Genomic DNA, 22,865 nt, shown 5'->3' with positions numbered 1-22,865 from the left:
GGAGGCTAAGACGAAAAGTCCACTGTGTTTCTACTGAACTTTTTACCCTTAAAAAAAAAAAGAGAGAGAGAGAGCAAGTTTAAAGTTCACGCAGTGCACAAGAGGTCTCCACTGGGGATTTCTGGTATTATTAACTTCCTGACCTCAGATAATTAAAAAGAAAGAGCAGAGCCACCTCAGACTATGACTCAACTTTGAACTTTTAACCTTCCAAGTAAAGTATTTAAATTGTAAATGGTAGACCCTGGAAGCTTTCTTATTGCTATTAACTTCCTTCATCTCTGGTCACAAAGTTATAATTTAGGCCAAAAGCATAGCCCGAACTTTCCTTTTTATTTATTTAACCTCTTTTAGCAGAAAGAATTGAGAACTCTATTTACCTAGAAATGACAGGTATTCGGGAGAAATGAGTGAAGCCTGAAGGGTCATCGAGTCTTGGAGTGAGAAGCAACCCAAGACAATCTTTCTGGCCTGCTCATTTGTGAAGGAGAATACTGAGAACTAGGGAGGTGAGTGATTTCCTTAAGGTCCAATGAGTAATAGGAGAACAAAAGAGCATCCCTGATTCATTAGCTGTACTTGTTTCAGTAGTGGAGGGATTCAAACATGACTGGGGGTAAGGAATATTTCTGGATGTAACATAGGGGTTGAGATTTTTACATTAAAATTAATAAAAGGGAAAAAAAATCACTGGATAGGGAGTCAAGAGGCCTGGGTCCTAGTGACCCCTTTACCCCATTGATGGTACAATCTTAGGAAATTGTTTAACTTTTCCAAGCCATAATTTGCGTGGTTGTAAAATGGAACATAGTTGAGAGGAGGTGATAAGCATCTAAGACTGTTCTAACATTTTTGATTCAAGAATACTTGCTACCATGCATGTTTAAACACTGTATACATATACAATTCTCAGCAACAGCTGGGTTTTCTCAACACGGAGGATAGGGCTAGATGGCATGATTTTAGGGTAATTGGCTATATCACAATGGGCTTGACACTGCTGATGAGGCTCTCCTTTCTGTAAGAAAAGACAAAAATCCCAAAGGAAAAGGGGGAATATCATGTAAAGAAGTATAAGAGACAGGGAAGAAAAAAGCAGAAGACCTGGGACAAAAAAAGGACAGGGAGGGGTGGGGGGAAGGCATTAGACACCAGGGTGACAAAGAGCCAGTAGTCCCTTCAGTTGGATAGGACCCAGCCAATGCTTTGTGATACTGAGAAAGTCAATGAGTACCATGTGAATCTGCCGAAGCCACATGCTGTTAATACCCAAGCTTAGAGAGGCAGCTCTCACTGGCACTTGTACAACACGCAGCATGCTGAAGAGACAGTCTTCGGCGGGCCCACTCTTCCCTCCTGCTGTTTGCTAACACCTTTATTGCCTCCAGTTAGTTACTCACACCACTCTCATTCCCATCTGTCAAGGAGAGTTCCCTTCCAACATTCTGTCCTCTTTTCTTATACAAGAGACCCTCCCAGTGTGGCTGCCCAGCACGGGAGCTGGTACTGAGCTGGATGTCGCAAATCTGGAGTGGGGTGAGCAATGATTTTCTTGTTTCCTGGTCCCAAAAAGCAAGGGAGATGGGACTATCTGATCCTGCGTGAGACCCTCCTGCAGAGCCAGCTGGAGGGGAGGGAGAGCATGGTGGTTGTCCAGCTGGAGGCTGTCTGCTTGGCCTGGAAGCAGAGGGTCCAGGGTCACTGCCTGGTCAAAGTGCTAACAGCTGTATTTGACTCCCATCTCATCACAGATGTTTACCCACCCAACTCCGCTCTCAGCTGCTTTAAACGAATTTACTTCTCCTTTATAACCTCCTCTGTTCCTTCTAGCCTCTACCCGCCCCAGGCCAGCCAGGGCAGGTAATTAATATTTGAGCAAGGGACTGTACTGATGTATGTCTGAATAAGTGATTAAAGGTGCAGACCTATGGGCTACAAATAGCTATTAATCCCAGTTTTGGGTGGGTAAAATTACCCAGTTTTTCCTCTGTTCAGTAAGCCCTATTTATTCACTAAATTTCTCCCACATTTTCTAGTCTTGAATGCATTCCTTCCTGTGTAGATGTCCAGAGTACAGTCATATGAACCTCAAAATCCCCAGAGGAAGGAGGTCACAGGTCACCATACAAAGCATGACTGTCATCATGAAATAAGTAATATTGCCTCATTGACACGTACCTTCATCAACATCTAGAAAGGAAATAAATAAAGGACTAGGTCTTGTCTGCCAGCTACCCCTGCAATGGAAAACATCACAATGAAAATAAGATATATTGTGCTTGTGAAACTTAAAAAAAAAAAGGTTTATGCCATTATTCTCAGTGATGGGCTATTGCAAATTCTAGGTAGCTGGATTCAGGCAGTGATAATAATTCTATTTTTAAAAATTAATCTTTCTTTCTTTCTTTCTTTCTTTCTTTCTTTCTTTCTTTCTTTCTTTCTTTCTTTCTTTCTTTCTTTCTTTTCTTACCTTAAGGTGATGGGAGAAGAACAGAAAGTTAAGCACAACCCAGAGAGCCAATGATAAATAATTCGGTATGTGAATTATCTGCAGTGAAGACTCTCCTAAGCCAGGCCAAATCAACTCCCCTACAGGTAGGAGAGTCTGAGTGCTTCCAAGGGTAGCCAAGCCCCTCACCGCAATTCCCAGCTGTCCTGGCCCCACCGTAGGTATGTGCAAGTGCAGTGTGCGATAAGTAGCTTTTGCTGATTCGAACTACACCCCCACAATCCCAACTCAGCTGAGAAGCTAAGACCTTGCCTCTGGAAGCAGCCAAAGGCTGATGGATTCTCTGCAGTTTTCTATTGTCCCTGGCAATACTGCCTCTTTTGGCGTAAATATTTGAATTGGCGATGAAACTGAAAAAAAGATTGGAAAATCACACCAGCAGAAAGGCGCTCTTGTTTGCTTCCTCCATGCATTTAGATAAAATAGATTCCCCGTATATTTCTCTGATATTATTTCTTTGGTTTGATGTACCCAGCTGGCCAGAATAAGTCATCTTTTGGTGATTAAATTTAGTAGAGTATCCATACAAGTGCCAGGAGCTCCAGAACCCTTAATGGAATTTTGGCAGGCAAGACAGCAATAATTGTACAGCAGGTACAATGAAAGTGGGAAGCTGGGAATACAAGGAGCCACAATCTTCTCCCTTCTTTTTGCCAGCAGCTCCGAAAGTGAACTAGTATCTAAATTAGGTGTTATTTTAGATTATACTATGTCATACCTAATGGAAGTAACACCTCAAGCAGACAGATGCCAGGTGGAAATTGGTTGGTATCTAGGGATGGCAATTATTGGCTCATTTCTTTATTCAATTCGTCAGTCTAATAACATGTATCATGGCCATCAAAAAGATATGTCAGTTGCTGGACACTGGATTCTTCCAGTGATCTCTGAAATATAAAAGAGAAAGTTAGGGATTATAGCTGCTCCATGCCTATTTATCTAGGACTGTAAGGCAGGGGGCATGCCCCCACGTGAGCTCCCACATTTTGTGGAGTATAAAAAAACTAGACTTGAGTCTTCTTGTAGAGGGCCAGAGAGACCAATCCACTTATTCCTGAGAGGAAAATTAAGAGGCTCCCTCTAACTTTACGATAGCCATATGAATAGGCCTCCCTTCTATATCCTACCACCTTGAATTGAAGGAGATACAGTTGGGCCAAAATTTTACTAATTGTTGTACTGAATGTCTACTAAATGTAAGACATTATATTGGATAAAGGCTAAATTAAACATGGGCCATGCTTGATCTCAAAGGAGAAAAACCTTTTCACACATAATTGTACTTAAGGATGATTCTGATAAAGGCTATATATAAGAAAACTTACCAGTCTGTAGTAAGTTGCTTATGAGAATACCAGAGAGAAAAGTTATTCCTTGGATATAAAAAAATAGATATAAATGCAATTAAAAATAATAATAATATAGTATTTTTAAAATCAGAGGCATTGCTTTATAAATACTGGTAACCAATTAGGGCAAGAATGTTAAGATGAATTAAGCTCATGTAGTAAATAATTCTTTAGATTCTTGAAAATGGTAGTGTTTGAATTTTTTTTTTTTTTTTTTTAATGAAAGATTCCAGGAAGCCAGAGACTTCTGGGTAATGTTTAAATCATTGGGAATTGATCTGACATTTAATGGCAAAATGTTGACTCTCTAATGCCGTAACAAGGTCAATGGGTCAAGGGACCTCCATTACCTAAACTTAGCCAGAATAGTAATAGCTAATAGAACTTAGCTGTTCTCTTTACATGACATATCAGAGTATTGATCAGGGCTGTTATGCAGGATTGGGCATAGAGTTCTATATCCTTATTATAATGCTCTTAAAAACTGGGTCTAGCCAATATATTATATTCTGCTATGATCTGCATTTTTTGTGTGGCCCCAGTGAACGGGACTTGCTCCGTTTCCTGTTTATCCTCCTACTTTGATTGGTCTGTACTCCTTGGACAAAACTTAAGTCTTCTCTGAATGTTCTGCGTCCAGGGTTCATTCACTGATGGTCTTAACATTCTCAAAGATTCCACATTATATTTTGCCTTCAAACTTCATTGATCTTCCAAACTCAATGATGTTACCAAAATGGTAGTCAGTTTTGATGTTCTTAGAGCTATGACATTGGATGACTGAAGTCGCATTCATACTGGCTAGTCATTATATTTCAATTATAGAAATGTTGGGCACTGACTGGTTTCATAGGCTCAAACTAACTCCTTAGATTTGAACAATGAAGGAATAATTTGATTTAATTTAGTACACTGTAGAACTATAATACTTAGCTTTTCCAAACAGGTTTTATATATTCTCTCATTTTATTCTCATACCACTTATGTATATAATAATTCATGATAGGACCCTAACATTCCATCAAGAAAATACATTTCCATCACAGATGACTAACGTAAGCCATAGGAATCATTTGTTCTACAAAGGATTCAGGACAATTGATCCTTAAACCTTTATTGTATCCTCATGATTCTTAAAACCATAAAAAGATTTAGACGGTATGGTGGAGATTGCAAGTTGTCCACCAAATTCTGTGTTCCACTGCTTCCAAGGTAAGACAGAGTTGTAACTGAGACAAAGCTACCCAGGCATGAACTATATTTTCCCACCCCCCTGGCAGCTAGTTGTGGCCATAAGACTAAGGTCTCTCCAGTGAAGTATGAGCAAAAGTGATGGATGTCATTCAAGCCCTGCCTTGAAAATTTGTGTGCTCACTCCTATAGCTCATTCTTCTTTCTCAGAGCTGAAATAGTGATGACAAGACAAACCTTAGAAGTCGTGTGTTAACTGTGGAAGGACCACCTTCATTTTGGGTTGATTCCTAAATGACTCAGTGGAGCAGAACCCGTCTTCACTGGCCCTCTCTCCCATCTCCTGCACAGATTATTACTTGAGAGACAAATCCACTTCTATTTTATTTCAGCCATTATATTTTCAGGATACTTAGATTAGGTTAGCCTGCCTAATTGATATGGATGGTTACTTGCTTTTACTAGGAAAAACTTCAAGAGTGTTCAAGCCTGGGTTGGTGATGAGACTGAAAATTACCAAGCCCTGACTTTATTCCTTCTCTCCGTCAGATATTTGATTGGGGGGGGGGGGGGTGGAGGTTAGGAGAATAGGAGAGAAAAATAAAACAGAGGTAGGTCAAGGCTGGAGGAGGCAGTTGTGGAGGTAAAGTTCTACTACAGAGATGTCTACACCTGCTCAGAAATGAGAATGGAATAAAAACATTAAGAAAATAGAACCAGAAAAATCCCCCTTCCCATTTTTTCTTTTTTAATTAAATAAGCCTTTACTGAGTATGCAGAACTCATTGGATATCAACAGCTACTGAATTCTCAGTTCTTTGTGTTTGATTTGGTAATCATTACAGTGAATTAAACACTAAGAATTCAGCAAGGGTTCTAAAAGAAGCACTGCTGAACAGTCATCATGGACACATATTGCAGAAAGTAACCTCTGTGTTTTCTTCTTAAGTCTTTTCCAATCAAATTGTGTCTTTTCTCTTTAACACTTGTCACTTAGATCTTTATCTTAGTAGGTCATCTCAAAAGTCTTGCATGCTAGAATCCAGAGAAATAGATAAGCATCGCCAACATTTATCGATGATACAACTACTTAATATCCTCCAGAGGTGTTCCCACACACACATTCACATGAAAATAGAACCCGATAGAAACTTTAAAGGGATCTCAAAGGAGAAGCCATGGTGGTAATGTGTGCAATAACCCACAGTCATCACTGCCCTAATAGTATCTGATCTGAACCTGGCAGAGCTTCAGAAAAAGCCATGTGTTCAGGCTAAAACAAGAATGAGAAAAAAGGAGAACGTTGCTTTCTTCTAATGTGGTAAATAGGGCATGAAGTTTTTATAGTTTGCTGGTAGAACCAGTTTTACAAGTTTTCTACTTACCCATAGGGCTTAGCCTTAAGGGAGAAAAAAATACTTTTATTCAGGAAATATCTTAAGACTTTTGGTAGAGGGTTTAAAGTTGGTATACAAAATAAAGATCTGTATTAACCTTGTTGTGTCTACATTTATTGGGACGAAGCTTGAAATTGAAACTATTACAGATTAAAATTTTTTCATGGGTGCCATACTTTCCACTTCTGTTTTTGGCATGAGGAAGTGCTAAAAGAAAGCTTCCTACTTTTGCATCCTCCTTATGTGACCCCTTATTACTAAGTTTTGGTAGATTCCTCATATTCGTTTAAACTGCTCTCCCAGATTGTTTATTCTAAATGTGAGGAAATGATCATTTAATGGGTCCAGTTCTTCATTCTTCTCAGTTTGGAGAAGAAATGGCTTTAAGAAAGAAATCCCCACAAGGAATCAACATGTGTGCCCCTTTGAGTGGGCATGTGTGAGAGAGAGCCAGGCCTATGGCTAGTGGCAGAGAATGTGACACAGGGAAAGGAGACAAAGAAAGCTTAAGGCAATAAAATGAAATCTTAAGGCAATACAATGTTGAACATGTTATATTTGCACATTTCAAATTTCCTTTCCTTTCAAGTTTCAGTATCTGTTGATAGACTTAAGGTGCTTTCTCAGTATGGCTGCTTCTGCAGATGGTACTGGGGGAGAGCAGAGCAAGGAATAGATGAGGAGAAAAGGAAAACGTGTGTGTTTGTATGTCAAGTTCATCTCATTCATTCTTCTCTCCTAGTTCAGTTAGTGGAAAGTATTCCTATACTGATTCTTTCATTTAACAACTTGTCTGCTTTGACGAAGACAGATCAACTTCAGCATTTGGTGACCCCGAGGGAAATATTCTATATCTAGTGGTGAAACTGATTGATTTTATTAAAGCCACTGTGAAATCTCTGCTTCCTCAGGAAGAAAATTATATTTTTCTTCACTGGAGATTGAATAAGAGAAAATAATCTGAATAAATATTATATGTCATATTCAATTTACAAAGTTATAAATAGAGAAGGTGCAGAGATTGCCTTCAGACTTCAAGTTTGGAACTGAAAGATATGTATGTATGCACATAGCTTACATATTCTTAGTGGAGAATACTTACAAAATTAGAGAGGCTTAATAACTGAGTGTTTTATCCACTCACAAATTAGTTTTTATTAAACAACCTTTTCTGAATAAGGAGCAAAGTGCTTTTGTTCCTTTTTTCATTTGAGGAGTTAAAATTTAATCTTGAAAGTTTGGCTATGCAGCTGATAGCTGGCTTAACAAAATATCCCTCACTTCCTCTTCCACAAGGACCTCTTGGATACTTAAATTCAATCCTGCACAGCAGTTTTGAAATTCTAAAACAATTACAAAATTTTCTTGTCTTTAATGATTCTTGGAGACTGTGAGAACTCAGGTATGCCAGAAAGGTATTTGAAAGGAACAAGAAGTACAAGTATTGGCTTTGTTCCATTCAAATTAGGGTAGCTGCATTACTGCTGATTTTTTTTTTTTTTTCCAGTAAAAGCTTTCTCTACATTTTTCCTATTCTCTAAACTTTACTATTCTGGATTACAAAAAAAAAAAAAAAAAAATGTGACAACCTTATCAATGAGCAACCCATATTTTTGTTAAGTAAATGGAGGAAACTAGAACTGATGTCATGTTATCGAAAAGAAGCTGTTGCTGAAATAAGTGATGTGAACAAGAAGGGGAAATCCAACCTGTTGCTACCATCACTAAGGCCAGGGTTGTACTCAAAACTAAAGGTTGCCCAGCTGAAAATGAAAACTCTTTACATACTTCATTTTACTTAACTCTTTTTAAACTCTTTTTTATTCTCTCTTTGGAAGGAGAATGTGTTTTGTTTTGTTTTGTTTTTCTAAGCAAGGAGCATCAGGGGTTATCTTTTCTTGGACAAGCTAAAAGCTGTCACCTTGTCAGAGGAGACAGATGAGGTTGGAGAGGACGCCACCTCCTGAACCAGAGTGCAGAGCTGTGATTCTAGTTCAAGACAAGAACAACAGGTACTTGGGGGAGCAGTCAAGCAAGTTGCCATATCTCTTACTCAACCAGAAATTAAAGCATTGATTTAAAAATTATACATATGGCTTTTTGACCCATGCCAAGGACCCTTTTCTCATTTCACTGTCATTAGTAGTTAGTTTGCTTGTTATGTGACATCATTTTTAAGAGTCATGAAACTATGCAAAGAATGAAAAGTCCATAATATGGTCCTGTGGGAATACCACTGCTTGAAAAGCAAAAATATGTGTTAAACATGTGTCAGCTGGGATTAGAAGGAGTAAACTATTCAAAGCAGAGGGCATGTGATTGGAAGTTTTTTTATATGTCTTTTCCCTCCAACTTCTTACTTTGAAAACTTAAAAACGTACAGAAAATTGCAAGTATAGTACAGTAAACATGCATTGGTCTTTTATGTTGATCTGAGCTAATAGGGTAGCCACTTTCCATATATGGCTATTGGCTACTTCAAAATTTGGCCAGCCCAAATTGCGGTGTGTTGTTCCACATGCCTTTCCAAAAATAAATACTTCCTAATGTTTTTTGAAAAGTAAATAGATATTTGGGCCCTAAACCAAGCAAACAAAAACCACACACACGCACACACACACACAATTTATATTACATGTACACACATGCACATATATGTAATATAAATCCATACTAATATTACAATAACACGTATATGTGTATCTCTGTGTGCATATGTTTAACTATGGATCTAGACTTCATTTCCAATAAATCACTGAAAAAAAAGTGACTGGAGAGGTGAGATGAGGGTTCCACCTTTGGTGAGAGAGGTGAGAGAGGCATCCACCTTTTGAAAAGTGCTTGATGTTTCTCCTAAGAAGTGAATAGGCTCAATAAGTTTATTTATTCTCACATGAAATAGAATATATGAGAAATAATAGAGTCTCTCTTTTTTTTGTAAAATAAAATAAAAATATAAGTTAAAAACAGAAATCCTAAACATTAAGATGTTTCTTCTTGGGCTTATGATTTTACAAGACAGCTTAAATCCAACACTTGCAGGGCTCAGTGGTTGAGGGTCTGCCTTTGGCTCAGGTTGTGATCCCGGGGTCCTGGGATCGAGTCCCACTGCCTCTGCCTCTGCCTATGTTTTTATCTCTCTCTGTATCTATCATGAATAGATAAATAAAATCTTAAAAAAAAAACAAAAAACTAACACTTGCCTGGTTGAAATCATCTTCATTTCTCTACCTACTCCAGTGCAAGCTAAAACACAGGATTGTTAACATGTATTTGAGATCAATTCTAAATTTAATAATCAATATCCAAAGATTCATCACTGGCGAATCAGTGAAGCCATTAAAGAAAGGTTTAAAAACCAGCAGTCAGTGACTTTGAACCTCTTTTAATCTGTTCCCATATAAAATGGAACCAGACTGTTTAATAAGTAAATAGAACATATCCAAATGATGGATGGTGTTCCCTTCTGAGTAGTCTCTTCCTTTGTAAGATGATTCTCTCAAGAAAGTGGTCTTTCTTTCTTCTTTCTTTTTTAAATTTGTTTTGTTCCCTTAAGTAGGGTTCGCGCCCAGTTCAAAGCCCAATGCAGGGCTTGAATTCATGACCCTGAGATCAAGACCTGGACTGAAATCAAGAGTCAGCTACTTGACTGGCTGAGTCACCCAGGTGCCCCTGTAAGTCCTTTTTTTCAAAAAGCATATTTCTCTTATTATCCATCAAAGTGCTATACCATGCTCCTTGTTAAGTAGATTTGAATCTTACAAACTGACAGATGCGTTGAAAACCAAGTAGGATGATAAGATTGATAAAACTTCTTGTGTTAGCTCAGGCTGCCACAATAAAATAGCACAGGCTGGGTAGCTTAAACTACAGAGGCTTATTTCTCACTGATCTGAAAGCTGGGAAATCTAAGATCAAAGTGCTGGCAACACAGGTTTCATCCCAGGGTCCTGGGATCGAGTTCCACATTGGGCTCCCTGTAGGGAGCATGCTTCTTCTTCTGCCTGTGCCTCTGCCTTTTTCTGTGTGTCTCTCATGAATAAATAAATAAAATCTTAAAAAAAACAAAAACAAAAACAAAAAAAAACAAAAAACAAGTTTCATTCGAAGGCCTCTTCTTCAGCTTGTAGGAGACCACCTGGTTACCATGTTCACATGGTCCCTTGGTATGTAAACAGAGAAAGAGGACTCTCCCTCTTTTGACTCTCCCACGAGTCCTAGTGAATCAAGTCCCCTCTCTTATGACCCCAGTTAACTTTAATTTCCTCCTACAGGACTTATCTCCAAATACAGTTATATTGGGGGTTAGGATTTCAATATATTGATTTTTTTAGTTCAGTCCATAACACAATCTGAATTTTACTCCCCCAAAGGCAGTAATTATTTTTTCAGAAAGGCTATTTTTATGCATGTGTGTGCTTATGGCTTAAACAGTCCAGAATATACTTCTAAATGAAAGCTTAAAAATTTTTTTATGGCATGCTGGCATTGTTTGAAGAAATAGGTAAGCTACTTCTTTCTTGTTTTTTTTTTTGTTTCGTTTTGTTTGTTTGTTTGTTTTAGTCAACAAAATAATATATTTCCTTTGCAGAAAACTGGGAAAATGAAGAAAAGAATTAATAAAATGGAAACAATTGTATGCTATTAAAATTCCCTGAGAGTCACATTTTTCCTAATACCTTTTCATTTCTTTTTTAAAGATTTATTTGTTTATTTTTTAGGATTTATTTATTTGAAAGAGAGAGAGAGAAAGAGAAAGAGAGAGAGAACGCCAGCTGGAGGAGGGGAAGAGTGCAAGGGAAAGAGAATTCTCAAGCAGATTCCTGAGTGCAGAGCCTGATATTGGACTTGATCCCAAGGCCCTGAGATCATAACCTGAGCTGAAATAAAGAGTCACCCAACTGACTGAGCCACCCAGCCACCTTTTCAAAAAATATATATATATACAAACTTGGAATCGGGGCACCTGGGTGGCTTAGTGGTTGAGTGTTGGATTCTTAATCTCAGCTTGGGTCTTGATCTCAGGGTCATGAGTTCAAGCCTTGTGTTGGGCTCCACACTGGGCATGGAGCCTACTTAAAAAAAAAAAAATTAAAAACAAACAAAAACAAACCAAAAAACACCTGGAATCATATAGCTGAGAAATATCATGTACCCTGACATTTTCCATCTAAAATTATATCATGAACATATCCAAATTAAATAATTTATGAAAAACTTCTCTTTGAGAGATTTTTGTTGTTTCATTTCTCATTGTTGTACATAAGAGTTCATTAAGCCTTGCTTTTATTTGTTCATCCTTGTACATAAATATTTGTTGCAGGTCTGTTTATTTCTTCAGGATAATTTTCAAAGAGAGAAATTACTAGGTCAGAAGATATTAATAATTGTTAGACACTTGATTCATTTTGCTGAATAGCTCTCCAGCAAAAAGGAATCACATGAAACTCTCACATGATATTTGAGAGGGACAAGTTCATTTGCCAACACTAGCCATTACACTTAAAAACATCTTTCTCAATTTGTAAAGGAATCTGCATCTGGTTTTATTTTGCAAGTGAGAATTGACTATTTTTTTGTATCTGCATATTTATTCTTTTCTTCTATTTGTGAATTCCCTATTCCCATTCTTTACCCACTTTTCCTTTGAGAAAGTCTGTTTTTTTTCACTAATTTGTTTTTCTTTTGTTAATTTATTATTTTTCAACTCTTTGTTATGTATGTAAAACTGTAATTTGTTTTTGTTTTTGTTTTGTTTTGTTTTGTTTTGCCAGGTTTTCTTTTGACTCTTGATTTTATGTATTTTATAGAAATATATCTGTGAAAATATATAGAAATATATATATCTGTGTAGTAAATCTTTCTATACATCTTATTCTGCCTGGAAGTGGTTCTTGAATTTAACATGCATCAGAATGTCCCAGTGTGTTCATTAAAACACAGATTCCTGGGCCCTATGGGTCAGGGTATATTATTCATTAATTCTCTGGGGTAACCCTAGCAACTGTTTTTGCAAGTAACCCAGCTGATTCTAAATGAAGTGGTTAATAACCCCCACTGTGAAGCAGTGCTTTGCAGGTTCTTGCTTTGGATTAATACTTAGTTTCTTTAATCATGTTACATAAATAGCTGGGCATATTTTCTTCTATTTTCCCATGTTTTCATTTTTCTATATTGATCCATTTGATTCAGCTGGAATGTATATTACTATAAGTTTTACCACAAAATATTGAACCATTTTCATAGCACAATTTATTTAATAATAACCCAACATTTCCCCAATAATTTGCATTCCAAGTTTATACTATTTACTATAATTTTATAAATATTTGAATTTTTGTTGAGCTTTTTCCCTATATTGATTTGTCTATCCACTCCAGCACACTATTTTAATTATTCTATCCTTTAAGTATTTCTGAACAATGTCCTCTCCCCATTACTCTTATTTAAAAATATTTTGGCAATTCTCACCTGTATAATTAAAAAAATTAGCTTGTCAAATTAAAATAATTAGAACATTTTTGCTGGAGTTGTATTTAATCTATAAAATAATTTGAGAAAAAAAATTACATTTGTTTAACACTGTGGCTTCACTACAACATATATTTCTATCTATTTATAGCTTCTTTTATGATAGCTATGCTCTGAATATTTGTGTGTCCCCCTACCCCTCCAAAGTCATAGGTTGAAATCCTAACCCCCAAAGGTGATAGTATTAGGAAATGAGTCTTTGAGAGATGCTTAGGTCATGAGTGAGATTAGTGCCTTGTGAAGAAGCTCTAGACAGATCCCTAGCCCTTTTCATCATATGAGTACACATAGCCAGCTCTGAATCAGGAAGGGGGCCCACACCAGAAGGAATGGCATACTATACAATACTCAGATACATATCAAATGGGTAAAGATAGGTCTCATAACTTTAATGCAGTACAATTTTGGTATTCTAGTGATGATGAGAAGTATCAGTAACTAAAAATGTTTCAATAGTAGTTTAATAATCTGTTCTTTTCCTTTGTAAAATTCATATTTAGACCCTGGAGTTATCAATTATCCTGATGTGCATGACTAAAAAAGAACATTTCTGTTCTCACATAAAATGGTATTTTCTGGATACTACAATATAGAATTTTTTTTTTAATTTTAGCTGTTTTGGGAAGTTCTCATAATAGAGAGTTGGATTATATCCCAATATTCTAGTTTTTAAAAATTGTCATGATTGGCACTACCCAAATTGAAAATTGGTCATTGATTTCCCTCTATCCATTTGTGGAAAAAAGAGTTCACTTGAAAAATCAGAAATAAATAAATAAATACAATAAGATTTTTTTCTTGAAAGCTCAGAACTTTATTACATTGTTAAAGTTGTTCTAAGCAAGATAAAATTTAGCTTAAAACTGCAAAAGAAAGGAATTTGCGATGTTGAACAGAAGTGGATCCCTTCCTAGTGGGCTCCACAACAGATACTTCCTGCTTTGTTCTTGTTTCCTCATGGTAGTCTGATCTGTAGCCTTCCCATGGGCATCTTCGTCTAAGTGGTTTCCTGCCCTTCACCTGGGGCCAAAGAGAGAGGAAGAAAGGCTCATTCTCATACTGAGATCACTTAGGAAGTAATCCTGGGGTGGAAGAGATGTCATACTTGACTGCCAGGCAATGACAACAATGGAAGAAGGGAAGGGAAATCATGCCAAAATGAAGTATTCAAGACTTTTCCAACTTATCTTTAGGACAAGGATTTACTAAGATGTATTTCTTATTTTTAAGGATATTATAAAAACAAGAGTGGTACAAACCTCATTGCAGACGTCCCAGGGAATATTAATCTTAGGAACATGGATGAAAGAATGGTTAACTCTGAAAGGATAGATGGGTAACTCTGAAAGGGTAGATAAAGCTTCTGAATATTATTGAGTTCGGTGTACTTCAGGGAAAGATGGCCATTAGGTTGGCCCATGGAGCTTTAGAGAGGTTCAAGTTGTATATATGAGCCAGAGAGACTCTAACAAGGAACATGAGAATGTGAGAAACAGTGAGATAGTCCTGGAAATTGTGTGTAGGGTCTCCTGAAATAATATGGTATGTTGAAAAGCTATGGGCAAGAGCATTTTAAGAAAATATGCTGAGCGAAAACTAAAGGTTTTCTCAACAGCATCTGTATTAGTTTCCTATGGCCAGCAAAACAAAGTGCCATAAACTGAGTGACTTCAAACAACAAAAATGTATTATCTCAGGGGTCTGGAGGCTAGAAGTCTGAAAACAAGGTGTGGACAGGGCCATGCTCCTTCGGTGAACTGTAGTGGAATCCTTCCTTGCAGCTTCCTAGTTCCTGGTGGTTCACTGGCAATCTTTGGTGTTCCTTGGTATAATTTTAATCTCTGCCTTACTTATCACATGGTATTCTCTTTACTTATGTGTATGTGATATGTGTATGTATATAAGTTTTGCATTTATACCTATATGTAGATACAGATTTAGTAAACCAATATTGTTTTCTATTAATATACACTCTTGAGCTATTATAATCAGTATTAAAACACTGATATTGACACAAGTTTATTAGAGTCTCTATAGATTTACATATATATGTATATATGGAAATATAAAATTTTTCCCATGTTTTATGCCATTTCCTTTTAATATTACACAGTTACTAAGGCAGGCAATATTGTCATAAGATGAAGGTCTGAAATGAAGAAGGTATTTGCAGTTTATAGTTTACCTGTTTTTCCTTCAGAGTTTAAAAAATCATCTTATTTGCCCTTTTATGATTAAGTAAAGCTGTTTTATTAAAATCCTATTTCTCCCCCCAAACTTTCTAGCATAATAAAGACCTCTGAGAAGTTTACAATTTTCTCTGCCAAATATAATGCCTGTATTTAAATATTTGTAAGTATATACCGTCTACATACCCCCTCAAACACACATGGAATGTGTTTTACTATTTATTAAGGAATATTTCGATTAATTAAATAGATATTCAAATTGTGCATCACTTTAAGGTTGTTTGATTTAGAATAGTACTTGGTTTCAGTGATAACATGCATCATGAAAACACTTAAAAATGTGATCTTATTTCCTTCTCGTAATCTCTCCTCAGGAAAGTAAACAGGAACTTTAAAGACGTACCCAGTATGTCTCAGGGGCTACTTTACTGGCTCAGTTCAACTCTCAACTGTGCTGGCATTTTTCCTTTTAAGGACAGTGAAGTCATATCCATGAAGGCCATGGTGTCATGCACGGGGAAGCCACCGCCAGGAGGAAGAAAGCCATTCCCTGACCAGGTTCAATATTGCCCCCATCAGGAGCATCTCTGCAATGGAAGGTTGCACTTACCATCCAGCAGTTTAAAGAGCAGGGGTGCAGTCAGCCCAGAGACAGAACTTCTGTTTTCACAAACAAATGAACAAAACAACAGAAAGGATAGAAAAATCATTATTCTTTATCTAAACTGCAAACCCAAACAAATCCTCTCTGATTTGGCTTGCAGATTCTAGCTTGACTTTCACATTCTTCCTTGATGTCCTTTTCACACGTCCATGAGGCACTTTCTATAACAGTGTGAGCCAGCTGCAGGGACTTTTCTACCTGTCTCATGGCTCCTAGAGAACCTTACCTTTTCATTTTGCTTTAAGCTGGGCAGGCTATGGTTTCTTAGGTTTAGCTTTGGGAAGGTGCCCCCTACTGGGCTTTGGTTTTGGAGGGGAGAACTTGAGGACCCAGGAAGGGGAGCTGCAGAAAGTTGCCTGTGAATGTAATCTGGACTTTGGAACCTCCTGGATGACACAGTGGCTTATCATCTTGTTATCAACCTGGAAATCTAGTCAAGTGATACATTTCCAAACCCCTGACTGTCTCATGACTGACTTGTAGGTATTAGGCAAAGTTTCGTTTGGAAGGACTGCCATAAAGTTGTTGACTGGACCTTGTCTCAGGAAAAGTTTAGTGTGTCCTGGCAACCTGGGAGGTCAGAGGTATTATGTAGAATAGTAACGTTCCTAAAATTGACTCATGAACCTGCCTGTGAGTAACCGAATTGTCCCTGGTCTAACAGAGAGAGGATGTCAAATGGCCCAATATACACTTCCTAAGAGTCAGTGACAGCAGGGATAGGAAGGGGTCAGTCATGTAAGAGAAAGTCTGGACAAAGGCCAAGTCAATACCAAAGAAACCATCGGTCTTTCTGTACTTTTCATACTTGCTCAAATGTTCTACTCAGCAGATACTGGAGCAAAATGCAGATAAATGTTCTGTGTAGTTTATTCTAAAATCACTGACTGTCACTGTCACAGGGCACAAAGCTCTCTATGAGAATACTTCTGTTTCATTAATCATGCTTCCTTTGGAAAATATAACTAAATGTAAGTGATGTCATTTCTATTGCTGCTCTGAAAAATGGGCTTTGACTATTTAATTGTATATGATAGATGTTAATATTTTGGTGTTGGATGTAAGAGAGGTCATTATAGTATGCAATGTGGTAAAATATTTGTTTTATGTTAAGAGAGAAATACTCAATCATTTTTATTTACATTCTTTTGCTACTTGGGTCAGGCTGCCCTAAGTAGTTCTATTTTCTAAAGAATAAGACTATGGAATGATTTCATCATGGATTCCAGTTACAGAGTGAAACAAATATAGCCTTAGGACTTTTGCTATGCATACTATCCTTAATATTCTAGAAGACCAAAAAGAGCTATTATAAATAATTTTGAATAAAACTCTGATTTTTTCTTTTATTTGTAAAGATCTCCATGAGTTTGAAATAAACAACAAAAACCTTTTGCTCTGATAAGATACAAATAACAAAAATAAATCTACTAGTGACATCATTTTAAATGCAACTTTAAAATGAGATATATATTTTTTAAAAGACTAATTTTTTTCTTACAATTAGAGAAAGATAAGTTATCAATTTGCCTTTAGGAATTTATTTTTGGTATGTGTGCATTTAATCCAATTAAAGGGAGATAAAATACATCAAAAATAATGATAGAAAGCTAAATTAAGTCTTAAATATAGGTAAGTAGAGAGATTTTTCTCCCTTTATTCTTTTTTTTTTTTTTTTTAAGAGGCAAAAAGGGTAGAGAGCTAACAGGCTTTCAGATATGAAATGAATAAGTCACAGGAATGAAAGGCACAGCATAAGGAATATAGTCAACGGTACTATAATAGTGTTGCATGCTGACAGATGGTAGCCACACTTGTGATGAGCATGGCATAATGTGTATAGTTGTTGAATCACTGTGTTGTACACCTGAAACTAATGTCACATTGCATGTCAACTACTCTTCCATAAATTAAAACAAGAACAAAAAACAAATCCAAATAGGGTAGAAATTAGAGTGGCCAGCAGGGGGCTTCTTTTAGGTTTCTTCTTTCCTTTAAATTAAGAGCTAAGCTGAAAATACATTTTACTCTTTAATTTTATAAATAAGGTATAAAGTCTAAACAAAAAATTTTTTTCTTCTCTTTAGTTTACTCCTCTCTTTTATTTCCTTTCCCACCACCAAGATCTGTAACATGTGATCCCTGCTGCCTGGCCACTGCTGCCTCTGACCCCACCAATTAACATTCAATCTTTGAAAACTGCACAGGGGAGGATTTGGATGATGCACTTCCCACCAGACATAAATTAAAATTAAATTAGGAGCAAAGAAGCATATTCTGGTTTGATGGCTGAAACGATAGTTATAGAAACCTGGTATCAGCCTGAACTATTTGGGAAGAACTTTCTGAAATGATGGGCTTATATAATAGTATAAAAGGTAATAAATGTCTATGTAACATGACATTTTAATAGTATTGTGTTGTCCCAGGGATTTGAGAGTGTGTGAAAGACCTCCAGAACTAATAGGCAAATTCTGAATATAGCTGCAAATCATCTTCCCATTTTTTTTGATTTGTGTGAAAAGTTACCTGCTTTTTTACCTCCTTTTTTGGTCCTATTTCATAAATGTAGGCTCAATGAGTTTAACAATAGTGCAAAACAATTCACCAGATAGTGAATTGGAACGTAAAATTGTGTCACTTGTGCTATTCAGGTGAAATCTCAAGAGGAATTGAAACTAACCTCATGTAATTTTTCAAATAAGAATATTTTTAAAAGATTTTATTTATTTATTTGGGGCGGGAGGGCAGAAGCAGACTCCCTGCTAAGTGGGAAGCCAATGCAGAACTCATCTCCAGGACCCTGAGATCATAGCCTGTGCAGAAGTCAGATGTTTAACCAACTGAGCCACCCAGGTGCCCAAGGACTGAGTTCTAACAGAGGAGGTAAGCAAGATAGTTATAATAACTTTGAAGTCAGTAATTCCTGGTTCATATGAAATTATGTTAGGATTTTATTTTAACTCAAAGAAAATGAAACTTTGACTGTAAAGATAACATAGAACGGAATGATTTAGTCATGTTTCTCAAACTGGGATACAAAGCAGTGGGACATGGGTTACTGAAACCACAGGAACAGCCTGCAGCTTCACATTATGCCAATTTACATGCGATTTGGAATGAAAGAAGGTGAGTGATTTAGCTGGCAAAACAATTTCAAATACTTTTATGCTACCTTAATAGGGCCATGTTATGAAAGAGAACATAAAATTCAAATGATTCATGTAAGATAAAATATAAATCTTCAAGAAATTTTAAACATGCAAAGGTCCACATTAGTATGACCCCCCCACTCCCAACCCCTACCTTAGATATATTAATTAACTAAATGTTTTGGAAGTCAAACTACCAGATTTCCCTTTTTTTCCCCCAGATTTCTCATCTTGGCATAGTCATTGATTGATGTCAGTTAACTTTTCATGCATCAGTACAATTGGTCCCAGCTATTAACACAATTGAAGAATTCTTAGAAAATTAGAATTATAAAGTTGAATATTGCCTTAAACCATTCATGTAGGTAAAGGTATAAACACCATTCTCAGTGTGTTTGTTCAAAGTCCTGGGATCTACTTGAGAGGAAAAGAGGGAGGGTTTGGAATCAGAGGTATTACACCTGTTATTAAAACATAACTGTGATTTATATGTGCTTGCATAGCTTTGTCTTCCACCGTACTTAGTTCTCAGGGTTATCCTTCAAAAAACGAAGAAATATATTTTTATTACTGGATGATTTAACCAGTGCCCAAGATTATGACTTATAACCTTGAATTTTAAGACTGTCCATGAGCATAATAAAGCCTAACTTTAAGAATTCCTTCTCTGGTCCTAAAAGAAGATATCAATAAGAAAAAAATTCTGTTACCTAGTTATGGTTTATAGAACAATTCCTGAGAATTATATCACAATACAACTTACTTGATCCAAATTACTCCTTGTATTCATCAGTACAACTATCTATAGGAAAAGATGCTCTTTGATATTATAAGGAGACTCTGATGAGCATTGAAGGAAATGTACAAAAATAAAGCCCCTTTTCTTTAAAAAATAGTAGATTGCTCTCCCCTTCTTTTTATTTTTTTTTCTTTGCTCTTTTTCTTTTTCTTCTGTGAATGGGAATAAAGAGTGAAAGTTAATGTATGTAATCATGCATTCACTGAACATGGCTATCTCTTTAATTTTTCTTACCTTGTTATTATATTGTTTTGGAAAACTTTGACAGAAAATATTAAGAGGTAACTGAATGAAAGATCAATTAGTTGCATGGCACCAACTTTGCATTAAAATACAGGTAATCTTTTTTTTCAGGTGTAGGCTATTCGTATCCAATTACACAGAGCCTTATTATCAATGAAGACATAGCTGGTTTTCTTCCTTCCATATTCCCTCTTCACCTTGGTATATTTCCCAGTAGTCTGTCCTGGAGGCCTCTTAAAAAGAAAAACAACTCTACACTGAACAAATTACATGCTGAAAAAGAGCCATAGGGATTATGATAAATTGATTGTATTAGTGGCTCCAATTTTCTATGGAAAATTATTTAATGACTTTTGGAAGCAACCTCCCACCCTGATCCTAACTTGGCTGGGTAACTTATTTTGGCCAATGGACTTATAGCTGACTTGATGAAAGCAGAGGCTTGAAACACACTTCTGCATTTCTGCCTCCATTTGTGGACCCCTGACACTGCCATTGGAATATGCCCTGGCTATCCTGCAGAAGTGATGTAAGAGGAATCAAACAAAGGAGAGCCATGTCATCAAGATCAGCTAAACACACTGACTGGTCAGGTGATAATAGATGCATGAGTGGGGCTAGCTGATATCAGCCAACCCACTAGTTTAAAGAAAGGAATAGGTGTTTTTTGTCTTCAGCCATTAAGTTTAGAGCAGTTTGTATGCAGCATCAGCAGATTCATACAGGATGTTTTGTTTCAGACTTCTATTTTAGATGTGAGAAAACTGAGGCTAGGGTTTATATTTTCTCCAACTTTATAGAGCTACTAAACCCCCTATGTGTTAGAGTTGATGTGAACTCTATTCCCACATTATGTAAAAGCCCAAATACCTAATTATTGATAAACTATTCAATCCTTATCAGATAACTTCATATAATAGCATAGTAAACAATGTTGCCTAGAATTGTTTTGTTCAGTATTATATGTATGGTTAAAGATTTTGTCAAGACTAAGTTATTGAATTGCAAAAATTGTGATTTATGTGGAGTTATTCTCTTATGCAATGGAAAAGCTTGTTAGTGTGCTGAATTTGTAGTTGCATTTGATGCTTGAGATGAAAAAGAAAAACTTTGGAATAATAGCTATCTAATAAATACAATGTTACAATATGCACAAAATGTACAACAAATTACCCAAAACTTAATGGCTTTAAGCAACACATATTTAGTATTTTAGTTTCTGTGGGTCAGAAATCAGGAAAAACTTAACTAGGTCTTCTGCTCAGCATATCCCATAAGCTACTATTATGGTATCATCTGGAGACTGTGGTCTAATCTTGAGGCTCAACTGAGGAAGGATCAACTTCCAAGCATATTCATATGGATGATAGCAGAGTTTAATTGCTTGCAAGGTCTTGGGAAGATGGCTTCATTTCCTCACTGACTGTTGGCCAGAGGTCAGCCTCAATTCCTCGACACATGGGCCTCTTCAACATGGGAGCTTAGTTTGTCAAAGAAGAGATAATCTGCAACTTAATCACTTAGGTGACATCTGACCACCTTTGCTATATTCTATTCATTAGAGCAGATGACTAGGTCCAGCCCATACTCAAAGAATTCACACAAGAGCATAAATTATATAAGAGGCAGGGATCATTGGGGAACTTCTTAGAAGTCTGCCTGGCACAGCTGGAGTAGTTCAATTGTCTTAATGTTGTCTCCCTTTCATATATACATCTTTAACCTTAATTTTTCTTACCTGCAACATTTAATTACATATACAATAACATATGTAACAAATGAGATCATTGTAACATACACAAAAAAATTACATAAACTTTGCATAAAATGGTTAAGCATTTAGTTCTAGAGTACTCTAGTAGCATTAGTGAAAATGTAGGGTATTCAATAGTGTGTTGGGGCTCTGACTTCAGGTTTCATTTTACCTGTGAGCTGTTCTTCTCTAGTAAAAGAAAAAGTAGATTATATCTTTTGTTCTGCTCCAGTGTGGGTTGAATAAAGTACAGATAACAATGCTGAAAAATAGAGAGATGCTAAACCAGCATGATTCGCACTTGCAGCTGCTATTTTACACAATATTGGAGAGATAATTTCTTAAATTCTGAATTTCGCATAGCTTTGCAAAAGCTAGAACTACAGAAAGAGTTAATATAGAGTTTTTTTTATATGATATTTAGGTGTGAACAGTTTCAGATATTGAGAATTATCTGTAATTAACTGTATAGGTTCTGATAATATTAGGAGCTGGTCATCCCAACAAAAACTGTCACAGAAGAATGGAGCAAACTCTACATTATGAAAGAATAGAATCTAGACCAGGCCAGGTCAGAAATATTTCTCTTCACCTTACCTGATCAAGGTTTTTTTCATCAACCTCCTAATATAAGGTGGAGGCAGACATTACTAATCCTCATCAATATCTATCAATATCCAGTTATTTCCCTCTAAGCTCATGGAAGGGTAGGATTTATAGAAATTTTTCCATTTGCAAGATCATGTGACTCTCTGGCTGAAGGATCATTAATCTGAAGTGATATGTGTCATATTCTAAGTCAAAGTATAGAAGAGTGGGTCTGAAATCTTCATGTACCCTTTTCCTTCTGCTGCAGCAACCAGTGATTTTCAAATGGTGGAGTCTCTGTCAACTTGAGTCCTTGACTGACTATATAAAGGAAAGCCCTGGCATAGTGCAGTGATGGACATACACTATGTCTAAACGGGTAACTTTTTTTTTTCCATGTTAAAACCCTTTATCTTAATTTTCTATTGCTGTTGTAGCAGATTACTCATATTAAGGGGCTTAAAGCAATGCAATTTATTATCTTATACTTCTAGAGGTCA

General features: G+C 36.5%; 2 long non-coding RNA genes across 2 annotated transcripts; one reads left to right on the top strand and one right to left on the bottom strand.

Moving 5' to 3' along the window:
* Positions 1-276: 276 nt before the first annotated feature.
* Positions 277-2,661, top strand: LOC118352994 (uncharacterized). The gene is made up of 3 exons (XR_004811084.1): positions 277-509; positions 1,468-1,536; positions 2,477-2,661. It is a non-coding gene; the product is annotated as an uncharacterized LOC118352994 (long non-coding RNA).
* An 11,106-nt stretch (positions 2,662-13,767) lies between these two features.
* LOC112661736 (uncharacterized) lies at positions 13,768-17,034 on the bottom strand. The gene is made up of 3 exons (XR_003137926.3): positions 16,057-17,034; positions 15,777-15,826; positions 13,768-13,997 (listed from the first exon to the last, which is right to left on the bottom strand). It is a non-coding gene; the product is annotated as an uncharacterized LOC112661736 (long non-coding RNA).
* Between the last annotated feature and the right edge of the window lie 5,831 nt (positions 17,035-22,865).

This window comes from Canis lupus, chromosome 31, assembly GCF_003254725.2.
Source record: "Canis lupus dingo isolate Sandy chromosome 31, ASM325472v2, whole genome shotgun sequence".
Lineage (NCBI taxonomy): Eukaryota > Metazoa > Chordata > Mammalia > Carnivora > Canidae > Canis > Canis lupus.
The sequence above is the reverse complement of the archived record's forward strand: the minus strand, read 5'-3'. Positions and strand labels throughout refer to the sequence as shown.